This window comes from Lissotriton helveticus, chromosome 3_1, assembly GCF_964261635.1.
Source record: "Lissotriton helveticus chromosome 3_1, aLisHel1.1, whole genome shotgun sequence".
Classification (NCBI taxonomy): Eukaryota; Metazoa; Chordata; class Amphibia; order Caudata; family Salamandridae; genus Lissotriton; species Lissotriton helveticus.
In genome coordinates this window covers 1,066,942,810-1,066,956,993 of record NC_136061.1, presented here as the reverse complement: position 1 = coordinate 1,066,956,993, position 14,184 = coordinate 1,066,942,810, and the positions used below count along the sequence as shown (strand labels likewise).

General features: G+C 40.2%; 1 protein-coding gene across 1 annotated transcript in view; it reads right to left on the bottom strand.

The window, feature by feature from the left end:
• Positions 1-14,184, bottom strand: part of LOC144823272 (sodium channel protein type 2 subunit alpha-like) — a 662,530-nt gene that overhangs the window by 584,715 nt on the left and 63,631 nt on the right. The window contains exon 2 of the mRNA XM_078681628.1: positions 11,439-11,586. The gene's annotated coding sequence lies outside the window, so the exon portion shown is untranslated. The remainder of the gene's footprint in view (positions 1-11,438; positions 11,587-14,184) is intronic.

The following is a 14,184-nucleotide window of genomic DNA, read 5'->3' as shown; positions in this document are numbered from 1 at the left end:
CTTGTATGCATTACTAAACACTCAGTGATGAATAACAAAATCCGACAGGTAATCAACTCATTGTGGCATATTCTCAATGTCAATGATGTTGAAAGACAGATACCCAAACCATCTTTGCCTTCCGGCGCAATAAAAATCTGCGCAACCATCTGGTCAGAGGAACTGTTGGTTCCACGTTGGTATCTAAGCAAACTGGAGTGTTTGGTCTTCCACCTGTGGTTGGGAACAACTGCTGTGGGAATTGTCACGCATGCCCGCAAGCCCTGACGGGTAGCACGTTGCAGATTGGCAATCGAACTATCAAATTGAATGATATAAGTAATTGCCGGACTTCTAACATTGTGTATGTCATCATGTGCCCCTGTGGGCTCCCCTATGTGGGGGAAACTGGACGGGAGTGTAGAACCAGAATAGGTGAACACTAGTTCAGTATTCGAAATCTCAGGAGTGGGGCTCCGCTCGTAGCCCACTGGAGCACTGCCAACCATCGTGAATCTGATCTCAAATGGTCTGTTTTTGAAAAGATAAGCAACATCCCAGGGAAGGATGTGACGGCAATAAGGAAGAAAAGAGAAGTTTTTTGGATCTTTCTCTTGGATGCAGTTAAATCTGGCTTGAACGATTGGTGCCCATGGGAAAATGCCATTCTGTAAATCGGGTGCCCATGGGGAAAATGCCTCCTTATTAATTGACCATTTCTGTCCGCTTTCTTGTTGATCCATTTAAATATTCCTATGTACCTTTCCCTTGTGCGGTGTTAATTATCTACCTGCCCTTATGGAAATTGAAGACTGTGTACTGACTCCATCTTTGTCTAATTGAATGAAAACCGGATAGCGTGACAAAATACCTGCCATATTATTGTGTGGTTGGTGTGTTCGTTTGGAGTCCTCAGAGGGTGGGACCCGTGTTGAGCCCCGTGGCGAGTTTCGTGGGTCTGATTGTCAGATTCCATTTGCGGCGCGTGATTTTTTGGAGGGCGGCGCTTCCTCTACTCTATCGAGGCATTGATATACTTTGCTCTACCATATATTCTGTGAGCTGTCCGCTGTTGTTCACCTCTCGAGGGTGCGCACTATAGTTAACACGTGCGTCCCGATCCATGCCGGATCTTATTGCGATCCACATGGAATATTGAGCGGACGCCAGGTGTTCGTAGTCAGAAATTAGAGGCGGGTCTATAGCTTGCTCTTAAGCAGCAGGAAAATGCAAAATCTAGTTGCCTGAAACCCGCCGACCGTTTGACGCGAGGAAAGTCGTACCCTCCGCTATATGCTTCAGGTGAGATAGGCACGCCATTTTTGGTGGAGCTACTGATCGAATAACTATCTTTACAACCAGAAGACCTCTGTTGGGCTATCGTATTAATATTTAACCGCTCGGGCTGTGAAGAGGTTTAACTCTGTTTAGGATAGAAACCAGTCTGTGCATTTCGTGAGTGAGCCATCCGGAAAGGGAGTTTATGTGATCAGAATACCTGTGCCTCGTACTAACTGTCAAAAAAATTGCTGTGTTGCTCGATTTTTATCTATCCCGTGTATTCGGTTTTTGTATCCTCTGCAGAAAATGAAGTTCCTTAAGCTGTTTGCGTAAAAGTCTTGGGAACTCTCTCGATCGTGGGCCTGAATATGTGATCTCTGTTGTGCACTTCACGGTATGTGCAACTTGGGAATTCCATTAAGCATCCTGTCTAGAGCTCTATAGAAATACTAGCTACTGATTTAGTTTCTCTCTAGCATTCTACCTCTGTAAAGTCACATCTAGAAGTAGGTCCACTTTCAGCAGATCTGGACTCTTGTTAATTTGAAGTTATATTGCTTTAATAAAAAGCTTTCCCGATTACGAATGAGGAATCATTATGTAATATTCTTCGATTTATTATATCTTGTGTTTAGATATACTTGTACGGGATCTCCTGAAGTTCGAAATCGCCATCATTGTGGAGAAAAAAAAAACCCTTCGATATACGTGGAGGAATAAAACCCTTTAAATGGTAAGCGTCAGACTGAAATGCTGTCAGGGGGTGACTCTAGGAGTGAGCCTCTATTGAAATAACTGTGAGCCTGGTGGTGATCACCCGTTGAGAATTCCTTCATAAATCCGGTTTTCTTTGGAAACAGGTCCCGAGCGGATTTGTGTGGGTCTGAAGTTACCCTTGTGGACCTGATACGAACTGACAGTGCCCTTTGTTGGATTAGTAGACCAGTGGCTCAGGTAAAAGAAAGATCCTTGAAATTGAATCATGTGCTACCCGGTTAGTGTAGGCAGCATGGCCCCTTTAGAGAATGGTCGCATTTGCGTTAGAGAAAACGAATAAATGAAACCAGGAAACTGTCACTATCAAATATGACATAAAACCTCTCTGAGGATTTCCACGTAACCACGAGAGAACTTTTTTGGAGAGTGTTGGTGTTTTGTATGAGCGTTATGAACGCGAGGTTTTTGAGTGTTTGCACCTGGGGATTCCTGTGTGTGTTTTTTTAACTATTTTTCTTTATTCTTCAAATTATCAGTTGCTCTGCTAGGTTGGAGCTCACCATGGATGGGACGTGGTCTTGAGGCTAAATGTTAAATATTGAATTGTAGAATCTATTTTAATGAAAAATAGCCTAATGATATATGAATCTGTAGTACTTATGAAAAACTGTAGACTCTTTTTTAGACTTTTTTGTATTGCTGTATATTTGAATATAAATGTGTAAATTAATGAGTTGGATATCAGATTGTTTAATCTAAACTAAGTCTTTTTCTATAACAGATTTGTCACTGGTGTATCATCCTTGAGTCATGTTTTCCCCTCTCCCTCAGCGTAAAAGCCCTGATGAAGGTGCGCCCGTAGATCTGGGCTTGGCACCGAAACGCGCGTTGGCGTTACCTAATTCTGGGATCCTGTATTATCGATCTGGAATCTTTGGCAGTGTGCTATGAAGGCGCCGCTGGATCCCACTCCTGCGTTATTCTGGGGATTATGTTGAGGAACCTGCACTGAGTGTGGTACATGTGTGAATGTATGTGTGTGATTGAATGATGAGGTAATGTATGGTTGCTGAGATGTAGATGTGGGGAGATTATGTTTTACTATGTGTAATTATTGATGTAACCTTCTATTTATTTATCAAGATTTGATGGTGTCTGATGTTTGGAACAATTAATACAATAACAGAATATGAAAAAAAGAAAATAAAGATGTTGTACACTCATACTTGAGACTTATTTTTCCCAGTGACGTATCTGTTGCCCTCCCTGGTGAGCTCCTTGTTTCACATGGAATTTAGTGGACTCTTTATGAGCCATTGCTGAATCTTGTGGGTGGACCTCCCTCCTAACCTTTGTATACTGTTGTAACCTTTGTTCTTAATGCTTTTTAGCATGTACTTGACATTTTTCTCCTCCCTCCAGCATCTTTCATCCCTCCCCTATGTACTGAAGTACGTTGGTTCTGTTCTCCACCCCGTCTTCCCCCATGGGTCTCGAACATGTCATTGTTCCTTGTGGCCTTCCACCCCTCCACCCCTCGTATGTTCTGGATTAGTTGTAAGTCTTTTGTCTTCAATATTCTCCTTTTTGTTCTCTCTGTTATCTTCTCCTCTTCACATCCTTCTCTTACTCTGATTTCTTTGCCTTCGGCTCTATTTCTCAAAACATTTTTCTACATCCTTCATTCTTACTTTGTTCTATTCCCCTTCACTCTACGACGTTTTCTTCTTTCTTCATTCTTCTCCTTTCTTTCCCCGCTCATCTTTACCTCTCTTAAGTATCTTCCCCATTGTATTTCTATTTCCAGTTTTATTCTCTCTTACTTGATGCACAGTTTAGTTTGTAAGATTGTTCATTGCATGGTATGCTTTTTGTTTAATGATGTAACTTTTTCTCAGTTACATTCAGAGTTACTACATGGAATGTTAAAGGTCTAAATAATCCCATTAAAAGACAACGAGTGCTATCCCATTTGGCAAGACTAAAAACAGATATTGCCATGTTGCAAGAAACCCATTTATCAGATATTGAAGCCTCTAAATTGAAAAGACTTTGGGTTGGCAACATTTTCTCTTCCCCGGCTTTAGGCAAAAAGAATGGTGTTGTAATCTTGTGTCACAAAAAGTTTAATGTTTCTATTGTTCATCAGGAAATTGATTCTGATGGTCGCTGGGTGATTACCAAATAATTAATTGATAATGTACCGTTAGTTATTTTTAATGTCTATGCTCCGGTTTCTGTTGATAACAATTTGTGGGTACTTATTTCTGACAAATTGCTCTCATTTGATGATGATTATGTTATTTTTGGTGGTGACTGTAACCAAATTCATGATCCCATTTTACATAGACACTCCCCAGTTAAATTTGTTCGTTCCAAAATGCACTCCGAATTTACCTCCGCCATTCTTCGTAAATCTTTAATCAATATCTGGAGACTTTGTCATCCAGATCTCCAGAAATATAGTTATTTCTCTCCTCCACATAAAACACAATCTCGCATTGACTATCTCTTTTTTAGTAAGTCCCTTTCTCAATGCGCTCTTAACTCAGAGATAGGCTCCATTTTAATCTCAGACCATGCCCCGGTTTTTGTTGATTTTGACCTAATTCCCTTCTCCCCATCCTCTGGCAGATGGCGTTTTATAACTCCCTTCTTGCAGATCCTAAATTCTCTGGCCAATTCAGTTCCTTTGCTAGTGACTTTTTTATTTTTAATAACCTCTCTGATTCTTCTCCTGCTATGATTTGGGATTCTTTTAAGGCAACTGCTAGAGGTTTCATAATCAATTATGTTTCTCAGAAAAAAAAGAGTTTTGAGAAACAATCTTCCCAACTTCTCGCTAAAATTAAACAACTAGAGTATACCTATTACCATTCACTCGCAGAATCTTCTTTAAAAGATCTAGTTTCCGCCAAGGTTACTTTCAATACATTATCTACTGACGCTGCAGCTTCCTATCTTTTGAAAAGTAGCACACGATATTATGGGGGTCAAAATAAAATGGGGAAGCTCTTAGCTAATTACTTAAAAACTCGCCGTGACAGAACAAGGATTGCTTCCATAACAAATTCTACTGGTAACTCTCTTTTCAAAGATGACGATATTTTACAGGAATTTGTCACATCTTTATACTCCTGAAACACAACCCCTTCCATCTGATTTATCCTCTTCCTTTCAATCAGTCGCTTCTTCTTCTCCCCACATTCATTTTGATGCGCTCGAAACAGATACAACTTTGGCGGAAATTTCTCATGCAGTTTCGGTCTTACGACGTGGTAAGTCTCCAGGCCCTGACGGCTTTACCATCGAATTTTATGAACATTTTTCGAAGCTTCTTCTTCCGCACCTTCTTCTCCTATTTAACTCCTTTTATTGCGAATGGCTCTTTTCAAGAAGCTATGATTTGTTTAATCCCCAAGGACAATAAAGATCCCTGTTTCTGTAAAAATTATCGGCCCATCTCTCTTGTAAACACGGACTATAAGATCTTTGCAAAGTTACTTGCTTTACGTATCGACCCCATTTTACCTGAACTCATTGGACCAGAACAATCTGGTTTCGTCAAAGGACGCTTATCCTCCGATAACTCAAGAGTCTTCTTTAATGTTCTTAGCAAGGCTTCTTCCTTACATTATCCGCTCGCCGCTATAACTTTGGATGTGGAAAAGGCGTTCGACAGGATAAGTTGGGATTTTATGTTTTACGCTCTCAAATGGATAGGCTTTCCCCCAAAATTAATCTCCCTTATTTCCCTATTATATTCTGGCCCTAGAGCTTCTATCTTTGCCAATGGCAAAATCTCAGATTATTTTTCTTTTTTCAGAGGTGTTCGCCAAGGCTGTCCCTTGTCCCCTTTGTTGTTTATAGTGGCATTAGAACCCTTTTTAACAAAAATAAGACAACACATTCAAATTACCGGTTATAACCCAGGCCCCAGCCAAGTTAATTAGTCTGTTTACGCCGACGATATCCTTTTATATTGCTCTAATCCCAATACTTCTCTCCCTTCTTTCCTCCGTCAGGTTGACACTTTCTCAAAAGTCTCAGGCTATCGCCTCAATCGAGATAAATGTGAAGTTCTACCCCTTAATGTATTATGACTGCGTCATTACTTTGATCAAACAGGTTTTTTCTGGCAACCGACTAAATTAAAATACTTAGGATTATGGTTTTCTTCTTCTATTTCTGATACTTTGAAGTTCAACTTTGAGTATATCACGGAAAAACTGACTGATTCAATTACCAGATGGTATCCTCTCTTTCTCTCGTGGTGGGGTAGACTGGATTCAATTAAAATGATGTTAGCACCTATAATTTTATATTCGCTTTCTATGATACCTGTCCATATACCAGGTTATTATTTTAAGAGATTAGATTCAATCTTATTGAAATTTCTCTGGAACAACAAACCGCCACAGATCGCCTTATCTTATCTTAAAAGAGATAAAACCAATGGAGGTCTTAAGTTCCCTGACTTTAAATCTTATCATTACGCATTTTCTCTCAAACAAGCTTCTCTATGGTTATCTACCGAATTCTCCACACATCCTCCTGTTTGGTTATCCATTGAAAAATCCCTTTTCTCGCCATTTGACTTCCTTGAAACACTTGCATTTACTGCTAATGCTTCTTTTCTGCACTCTCCTATTATTGCTCATACATGTCACCTTTTAACTCCCCATTTACCTTCCTTATACCCTTCTCTTACTTCCTTACCTTAACAAACTATTTGGCATAACAAATTACTTCGTATCAAAAATCGCTCTTTTTTCTGGAAATCTTGGAGATCCAAAGGTTTACTATGTATTTCTTAACTCCTGCTTGACAATGTACCTTTAACCTTCTCTGATCTTCAATCTCAATTCCTTCTTCCTAATTCTTTTAGGAAACAATATGATCTTCTACTTCCTGCCCTTCAACACTATCTTCAATCACTCCCTTCCTCTCCTGACCTTCCCTCTCCCTGTTCCACAAGTTTTCCGCTTTTGGCCTTCTGCTTCTCGTATTTATAAATGTCTTTTATCTCCTTCAGAAAGGCTTAAGACAAAGAGTGAATTGGCCTGGGAACAGGATTGTTAATATCCTGGTCAGTTACTTTATGGGATAAATTATGGTTCAAGATTCATAAGACGTCCAGAGCAGCCAACACTACCCAGACCCTTTATTTCATTTATCAGCGTTTATTATTCTCTCCAGCAAAATTGGCATCTTTTTCCCCAGACCTTTCGTCTAAATGTTGGTCTTGCCCATGCCCAAATGCTGATCTAATTCACATGCTATTCCATTGCCCTAATATTCATGCCTTCTGGCAATCAATTTGGTCTTGTATAAACGTTATTTTTAACACAAAAGTCCCCTTCTCCCCTTCAACTGTTCTCCTAGGTACCTTATCCCCATCTTGGCCTCAAACCCCTTCTCACTTTAAATTACTCGACTTACTACTAGCTGTAGTTTTCCACATGATAACCTCCAACTGGAAAGATACGCCAAAAGTTACTTATGGAATGCCATTTGTTTTCATCACAGACTAGATACTAATTATGTCACTCCTATTTCCCTTGCAATTAAAAGGGATTTATTATGGATCCCACTTACTACATACTTATCCACACTCTCTTCCCCAAGTCCCTCTATTGTTACTCATACAAATAAGTCAGATGAGGTTCGTAAACCACCATGATCATTTCTGGTTGTCTTTTTTCTTTAATTATTCTCATTATTATTGTTTAACCTATACTTATTTGTATTCCTGCTCTTATGTATAGAATCACTTATCAGCATACAATGTTATACTTAAAATTGTTTTACATAAAATTGTTTCACTTTGTTTATTGTCTAAATTTATTATACTATTCTTCCTTTGTTCCCCTTCCTTTCCTTTCCTTTGGTTCAGATATAATTGTTCATTGAATCCATTTCATTACGCATCTTTAATATGTACCTTTCATTTTCATATAACATTTATATTGATTTGATGCACTGTTATTATATTGGTTTTTTTATGCCTGGTTTCAATAAACTTGAACTTTAAAAAAAAAAAGAGGTATAATGGTGGTAGACGCCGGCATGAGGAGGTGGCAACAACTAAGAAGCAAAACTGGGAAAAGCAGCTAACCCATACTCCGGACCACAAATTCAACAGAACAAGAACATCTTCAAATGTTTACTAAACATTTTTTTGATTGGTCTAGAAAATAAGTGACTATAGCAGATCTGCTGTAAAAGCCTATATAACTAGTTCTGCTCTTCCATGAGAACACAGAAGGCTAAAGTACTCTTAGTACAGTCTAAAAATCACAGGAACCAGATTTTAAAGACTCATATTAGAACAATGATAAATAAAGACCAAAGATGGCACAAGGCAGCATTTTGAATTGTGCAAGAGCATGAATGCCCCCTAACTCAGAACACAATATGGCCAGCAAAATGTGAAATGCAACCTCAAGTCTTGACTTTCTTTCGCCATGCCACATGCACTACAAATAACTCTACATAAAATAGCTTTGAAAGAATCTTACCCATCAAAGGCAGAGAAGTGGGTCCTCCATAGGGCTCCACAGACCTACACTTTGTACCTCAATTGCAGTTCATATATCTATATATTATACATACCAATGTGCAGAGTGTAAGACGCTATTTATAACCATTGCTGGGTGTGAGGAAGGGCCATGACTCATGAAAGACAAAGCCTCCCATCCCTCAACAACAGCAGCAAACAGCATATTAGACTCTGCTCATCGGAATGTAGGGTTAATGTTGTTACATTATACTGACTTTGAAAGTCCCCAGATGGGGCTTCCCAGCGCTGGCCTACTACAAGGCATTTTTTCTTGCACATTTCTTTTAACTAAATAGAGTTAACCAATACTTGGATGTAAGGGGTTAGGGGCCACATGTACGACCGTTTTTAGGGGACACAAACAGTAAATCAGGCCGTTTTCAACCGCTAAAACGGCCTGTAGCATTTAGCAACTCTATTTTGCGAGTCGATAGCCTGTTACCAACTAGCAAAATAGGGTTTGCGAGTCGCTATTAGGAAGGGGCATGCCAAATGTGTCCCTTGCCAATAGCAAGTTGCAGGGGGATGTACAATTGTTTTGCAGCCGGAATGCAGCCGCTAAACAATCGCAGTTTACCGCATTCTTCAAGTAGGTGGCAAGTCAGGCGCAAACGCGAAGGGGTCCCCATCCCCTTTGTGATTCGTAGCGAAAACAGTTTAAGAGCATGCAGTGATCCCATGAACCACTGCCTACTCTTAGAAAATGAAACAGAAACGTTTCATTTTTCTTTTTTAATTTATCCCATTTTTCTTTCAGTAAAACAGACTGCATTAAAAAAAACTGCTTTATTGAAAAAGCAGTCACAGACATGGTGGTCTACTGAACCCAGCAGGCCGCCATCCCTGTGAGTGTCGGCCATTCTCAATGAGTCGCAAAATGCAATGTACAACATTGTTTGCAATTCCCAATGGGGTCGCAAATTGCATACCTCATTAATATCCACGAGGCAAGCGCATTTTGTGACCCCATAGGGAATGGCTAGCACTCTGGGAATGGTGGCCTGCTGGGGTCAGCAGACCACCATGTCTGTGACTGCTTTTTCAATAAAGCATTTTTTTTTTAAATACATCCCGTTTTCCTCAAATAAAATGGGATGCATTTAAAAAACAAAAATGTAACTTTTCAGTTTCATTTTTTAAGAGCAGTTGCTCTTAAAAAATATTTTTGCACAGGTGCGAATGCTTCACCACCCTTTTGAAAAGGGTGGTAAACTGTGAGTGTTTTGCGACCGCAATGCAGTTGCAAAACAATGGTACATGCCATTTTCACTAACTATTAGGAAGGGACGCCCTTGGCATGCCCCTTCCTAATAGCGAGTTGCAAACCATATTTTGCGAGTTGCTCATAGGTTAGCTACTCGCACTAAATGGTTTGTACATGGGGCTGACCTGTTTTGTCGTACATCTGCCCCTAGATTTTGCAAATGTGTACCTTCCCTAAAAATTTTCATTTACGTTTTTTATGGTTACACACAGGATAACGTTTCCTGCAAAAGCCAGAAGTCTCATATTAACCTCAATAATGTCCTTTTTGAATGAATATGAGGCATCAATTACAAGTGCCTCTGTAAATTCTCACAGCTGAGTAAACAGGTTTGCCCAAGGGTTTGAATTATGGGTGTATGGCTAAAATCCTGCAGTTGGAATTTTTCATAGGTAGCTATCAACAGGTCTCTATTGATATTTAATTGAGGGGGGGGTGTAGGAAGGGGTGGCCAGGAAAATACTGGAACGGGTATATTTTGTTGTTGAAAGAACCATCTGCATATTAGTCCCCAGTTTAACAGGGACACTAAATAATGCACCAATACTGCGGCATTCGTGATTGAGACCTAAATACTAACGGCTAGAACAACCGTGGCAATTCATGTGAAAAGTTATCTCAGAGTATAATCAAGCCAAATCAAGACAAAATTGTTTTATTTAATATTGTTATGTAGTTCCATTTGTACTGAGCAACATTATAGAGACACTTCAATGAAGCATTGAAATATAGAATTACAGACGGATAGCAGCGGCTCCCCCGCTGCTCCTCTCCCGGAGTGTACCTGTTTTAACTAGGGACAGATGATTTTGTGGGGGCGTGCACACCATAGTATAATAGATGGATAAAAAGTGAATCACTGGGATGTTGATCACCTCTGGCTTCTGAGTGACATACTAGACCACTCGAGCTTCGCCCTCTTTGTCCATTCAATATGACTCAGAACCTCTCTGTGTAAAAAACTCCTCATTGTGCACGATTGCTTTTCTACTTCTATTTATTATCTCAGACTCATTCAACACATGTTTGTAATGAATGTAAAACCTCAGAAGCAGTCTAAGGAATGAGTGGTAATGTGGTCTCAACCTTCTCATGTACCTGTGGTGCCCTATTGAAGTCTGGCTGGCATGTTTAAAATGTAGCTAAATTAAAAGTGCACACACAAGCTCAGATGGAATGTTTTTTTAAGAACATATGACAAAGTAATGTGCTGATGAACACTCAAACCTCTGGTTCATTCTACTTCACTTCTGATTCCACATGTTTTAACGTATAAACATCCATTAACTCATCCATTACATGCCCGGTTTTATGTGGATAAACTAATATGTGATTTGCATCCCAACGTTCTTTAAGATCATAAAATAGTATCAAATATGAACGTCTATTGATGAACTATGTTGAAATCACGGACATTACATAGTAAAAAGAACAGACTAGTGACCTTACACAATAAAAAAATAATACACTACATAGATAAGAGAGGATGGAACATCGCCCAGCATCACCTAGTGCAAAACACGGATGGCTATGATTTAATCAGACAGGATTAAATTAGCACGAGAGTAGCACTACACAAAAACAATCCGGTTCTGATGTGCAAACCTCTTTTTAAATAGTTAATGCATTTCGTACCTTATTCAAAACTGGTAACTTGATCATATGTATTATAGAGACTGCCTCTGTTTTTTCTCCAAAAGTGGCACTGTGCTTCCTGGGATTAAAGGCATTGTCGCATGTAGATCAACAGAGTCTCATCCAGGAAATCATTTCACTTGAATACCTGTAGGCAAGAAACAGTTATATTTGAATATGTGAGACCTGGGAATAGTTTGAGCATAAAACATAAAATAAGCGAAGTTATGGCTAAACATACAAGGTAATGCTTTTCTCTCGCAGATCAGTGTTGCTTTAATTCAGAATGAAACGGCTGCAAAAATGTGAACTATAATCACTTACTGTAAGCACCTTAGCGAGTTTTTCTTTTGTAATATACAGTAATTGAGCAAGATTGTAATAACTGAAATATATACGGTCAATGGGGACAATTAGTTATTTAAGGCTCGTCCTAGGGAAAAATAGGAACCATATACAGGTGCCTTGCTTTTCCTGGAACCATATACTGGTGCCTTGCTTTTCCTGGAACCATATACAGGTGCCTTGCTTTTCCTGGAACCATATAATGGGTACCTTGCTTTTCCTGGAACCATATTCTGGTGCCTTGCTTTTCCTTGAACCATATACAGGTGCCTTGCTTTTGCCGGAACCATATACAGGTGACTTGCTTTTCCCGGAACCATATAGAGGTTCCTTGCTTTTCCTGGAACGATGTACATGTTCCTTCCTTTTCCTGGAACCATATACAGGTGCCTTGCTTTTCCCAGAACCATATACAGGTGCCTTGCTTTTCCCGGAACCATATACATGTTCCTTGCTTTTCCTGGAACCAAATACAGGTGCCTTGCTTTCCCCTGCTGTTTCCCCTCTCTATAGAACCTTTTACAATTAGATGATAAGCAAGTGTCAAAGTGTAGTGGGATTACGAATATTAGCCCATTTTCTGCTGATGCATTGTCATTAGATGCCAGAAAAGGTGAAGAAACACAAGCACCTCTCCCTTTGAAATGGGTTTGGACGTTTATTACAAACTTGGGAATACACCTTTAAATTGCATAACCATATTATTGAAGGTTAAATGATTTAAATCAGAAGCTATGAAAAATCTTGCCAACTGGAGACATTTCTGCACTTTTTGTGCAAAGGAGAATCGCAGTACTGGAAATGAATGTTGTTTCAAGACCCTAATACCCTAATACCTTTTCCAGTCCATATCATATCATATAAAATGTCTGTAACTACAAAAAAGTTTTCAGTGTTTATTTTAAGGTGGGGGAAGTGGATACGTGTGGACAGAAGGAAGGCGTCTGTGAACATTTGGTATTTTATCAAGCAATACATTGATGGAAACTGAGAGTCTGGCCAATTAGAGAGAGGGTAAAAGAATGGACCAAGATGTAGCTGGAAGAGCAGTTAGGCGACGTCTTCGGATCACCAACCTGTAATTAGACTTCACAACTCACATTTCAGTTCAAACTAGGGGTGGTCAAAATGCTTCATTCCACTTGCGAAATTGGCAGAATTTGGTTGCTCCACATTACTCTTGTAACATGGAGTTCCGACCCAGTTCCCCAATCGCCCCGTGGTGGAATCTTTCCCCAAGCATGCAGAAATGAGAGTGGAAGAGAGATTTGGCGTCCCCTGGCACCATTTTCTAATGCAGTGAGTCGTGGTCAGAAGACTACTTCTTGAGCAGATCTGCTGATGATCAAGTAGATTTTCTACTCGAGTGGCAGCAAACTCAACTCAAATGTCCGTACGCACTTGTGGACCGTATGGTGCTGTTCACGGTGATGGCACTAAATTGCAGCATGAGCAATGTGATATACCCATTGGCAGAACTCTGCGGAATCTCACAGCGTTTTTATGTAACTCTGTGGAATTCTGCAGAGTGAAACTCGGAAAGTTCCACCCACCCCTAGTTTAACCCCTTCACTGCGGGGTGCTTTCCCCCCGCTGAGCGGGGGGAAGGGGGGGCCACGCGCGACGCCACTGTGCTTGTGACGAGCTCAGCTCGTCATGAGGCACAGTGGAGCTGCACTCATGACGAGCTGAGCTCGTCACAGCCACACCCGTATTTGGAACGTTCAGCACAGCGGGGAAATTATCCCCGCGTGCGAATGTTCTAACGGCCGTGACGAGCTGAGCTCGTCATGAGTGCAGCTCCACTGTGCCTCATGACGAGCTGAGCTCGTCACAAGCACTCAAGCGTTTAAACACGAAAAACCAGGAAGCCTGAGACTCGCTGACTCTTAAACTTAGGCTGAGATCTTTCTCATTTCCACTTATGTTTATACATTAAAAATGCAACTTTACACCAGAATATTAAGGCATATACTGAAACAAATAAAAAAGACAAATACAAATGACACATTAGACAGACAGCATATACTGAAACAAATAAAAAAGACAAATACAAATGACACATTAGACAGACAGCAGGCATACACAGATCCATCTTGGTCCTGCAATGACAGAAGCAGTCCAGTCCAAACTACCAGATCCTGTTCCCTACAGCTGACAAAACAAACAACCCCAGACTTGATTCAACCTATTTGGACTTTATAAGTGAAGGTACAGCTTGAATCCTATAGCACAGGGAGCAAGAGATCCACCTCTGGGCATACCATTCACATTTTGAGACACTCCAATAAAGCAGTGGAAACAAGCTTAAATTAATGTGAGCCACTGGCAATCATTTGGGATACATTCCAGTCTACCATTTTGTGCTCACTGTGCCACTCGAGACAGAGATCAGTCATAT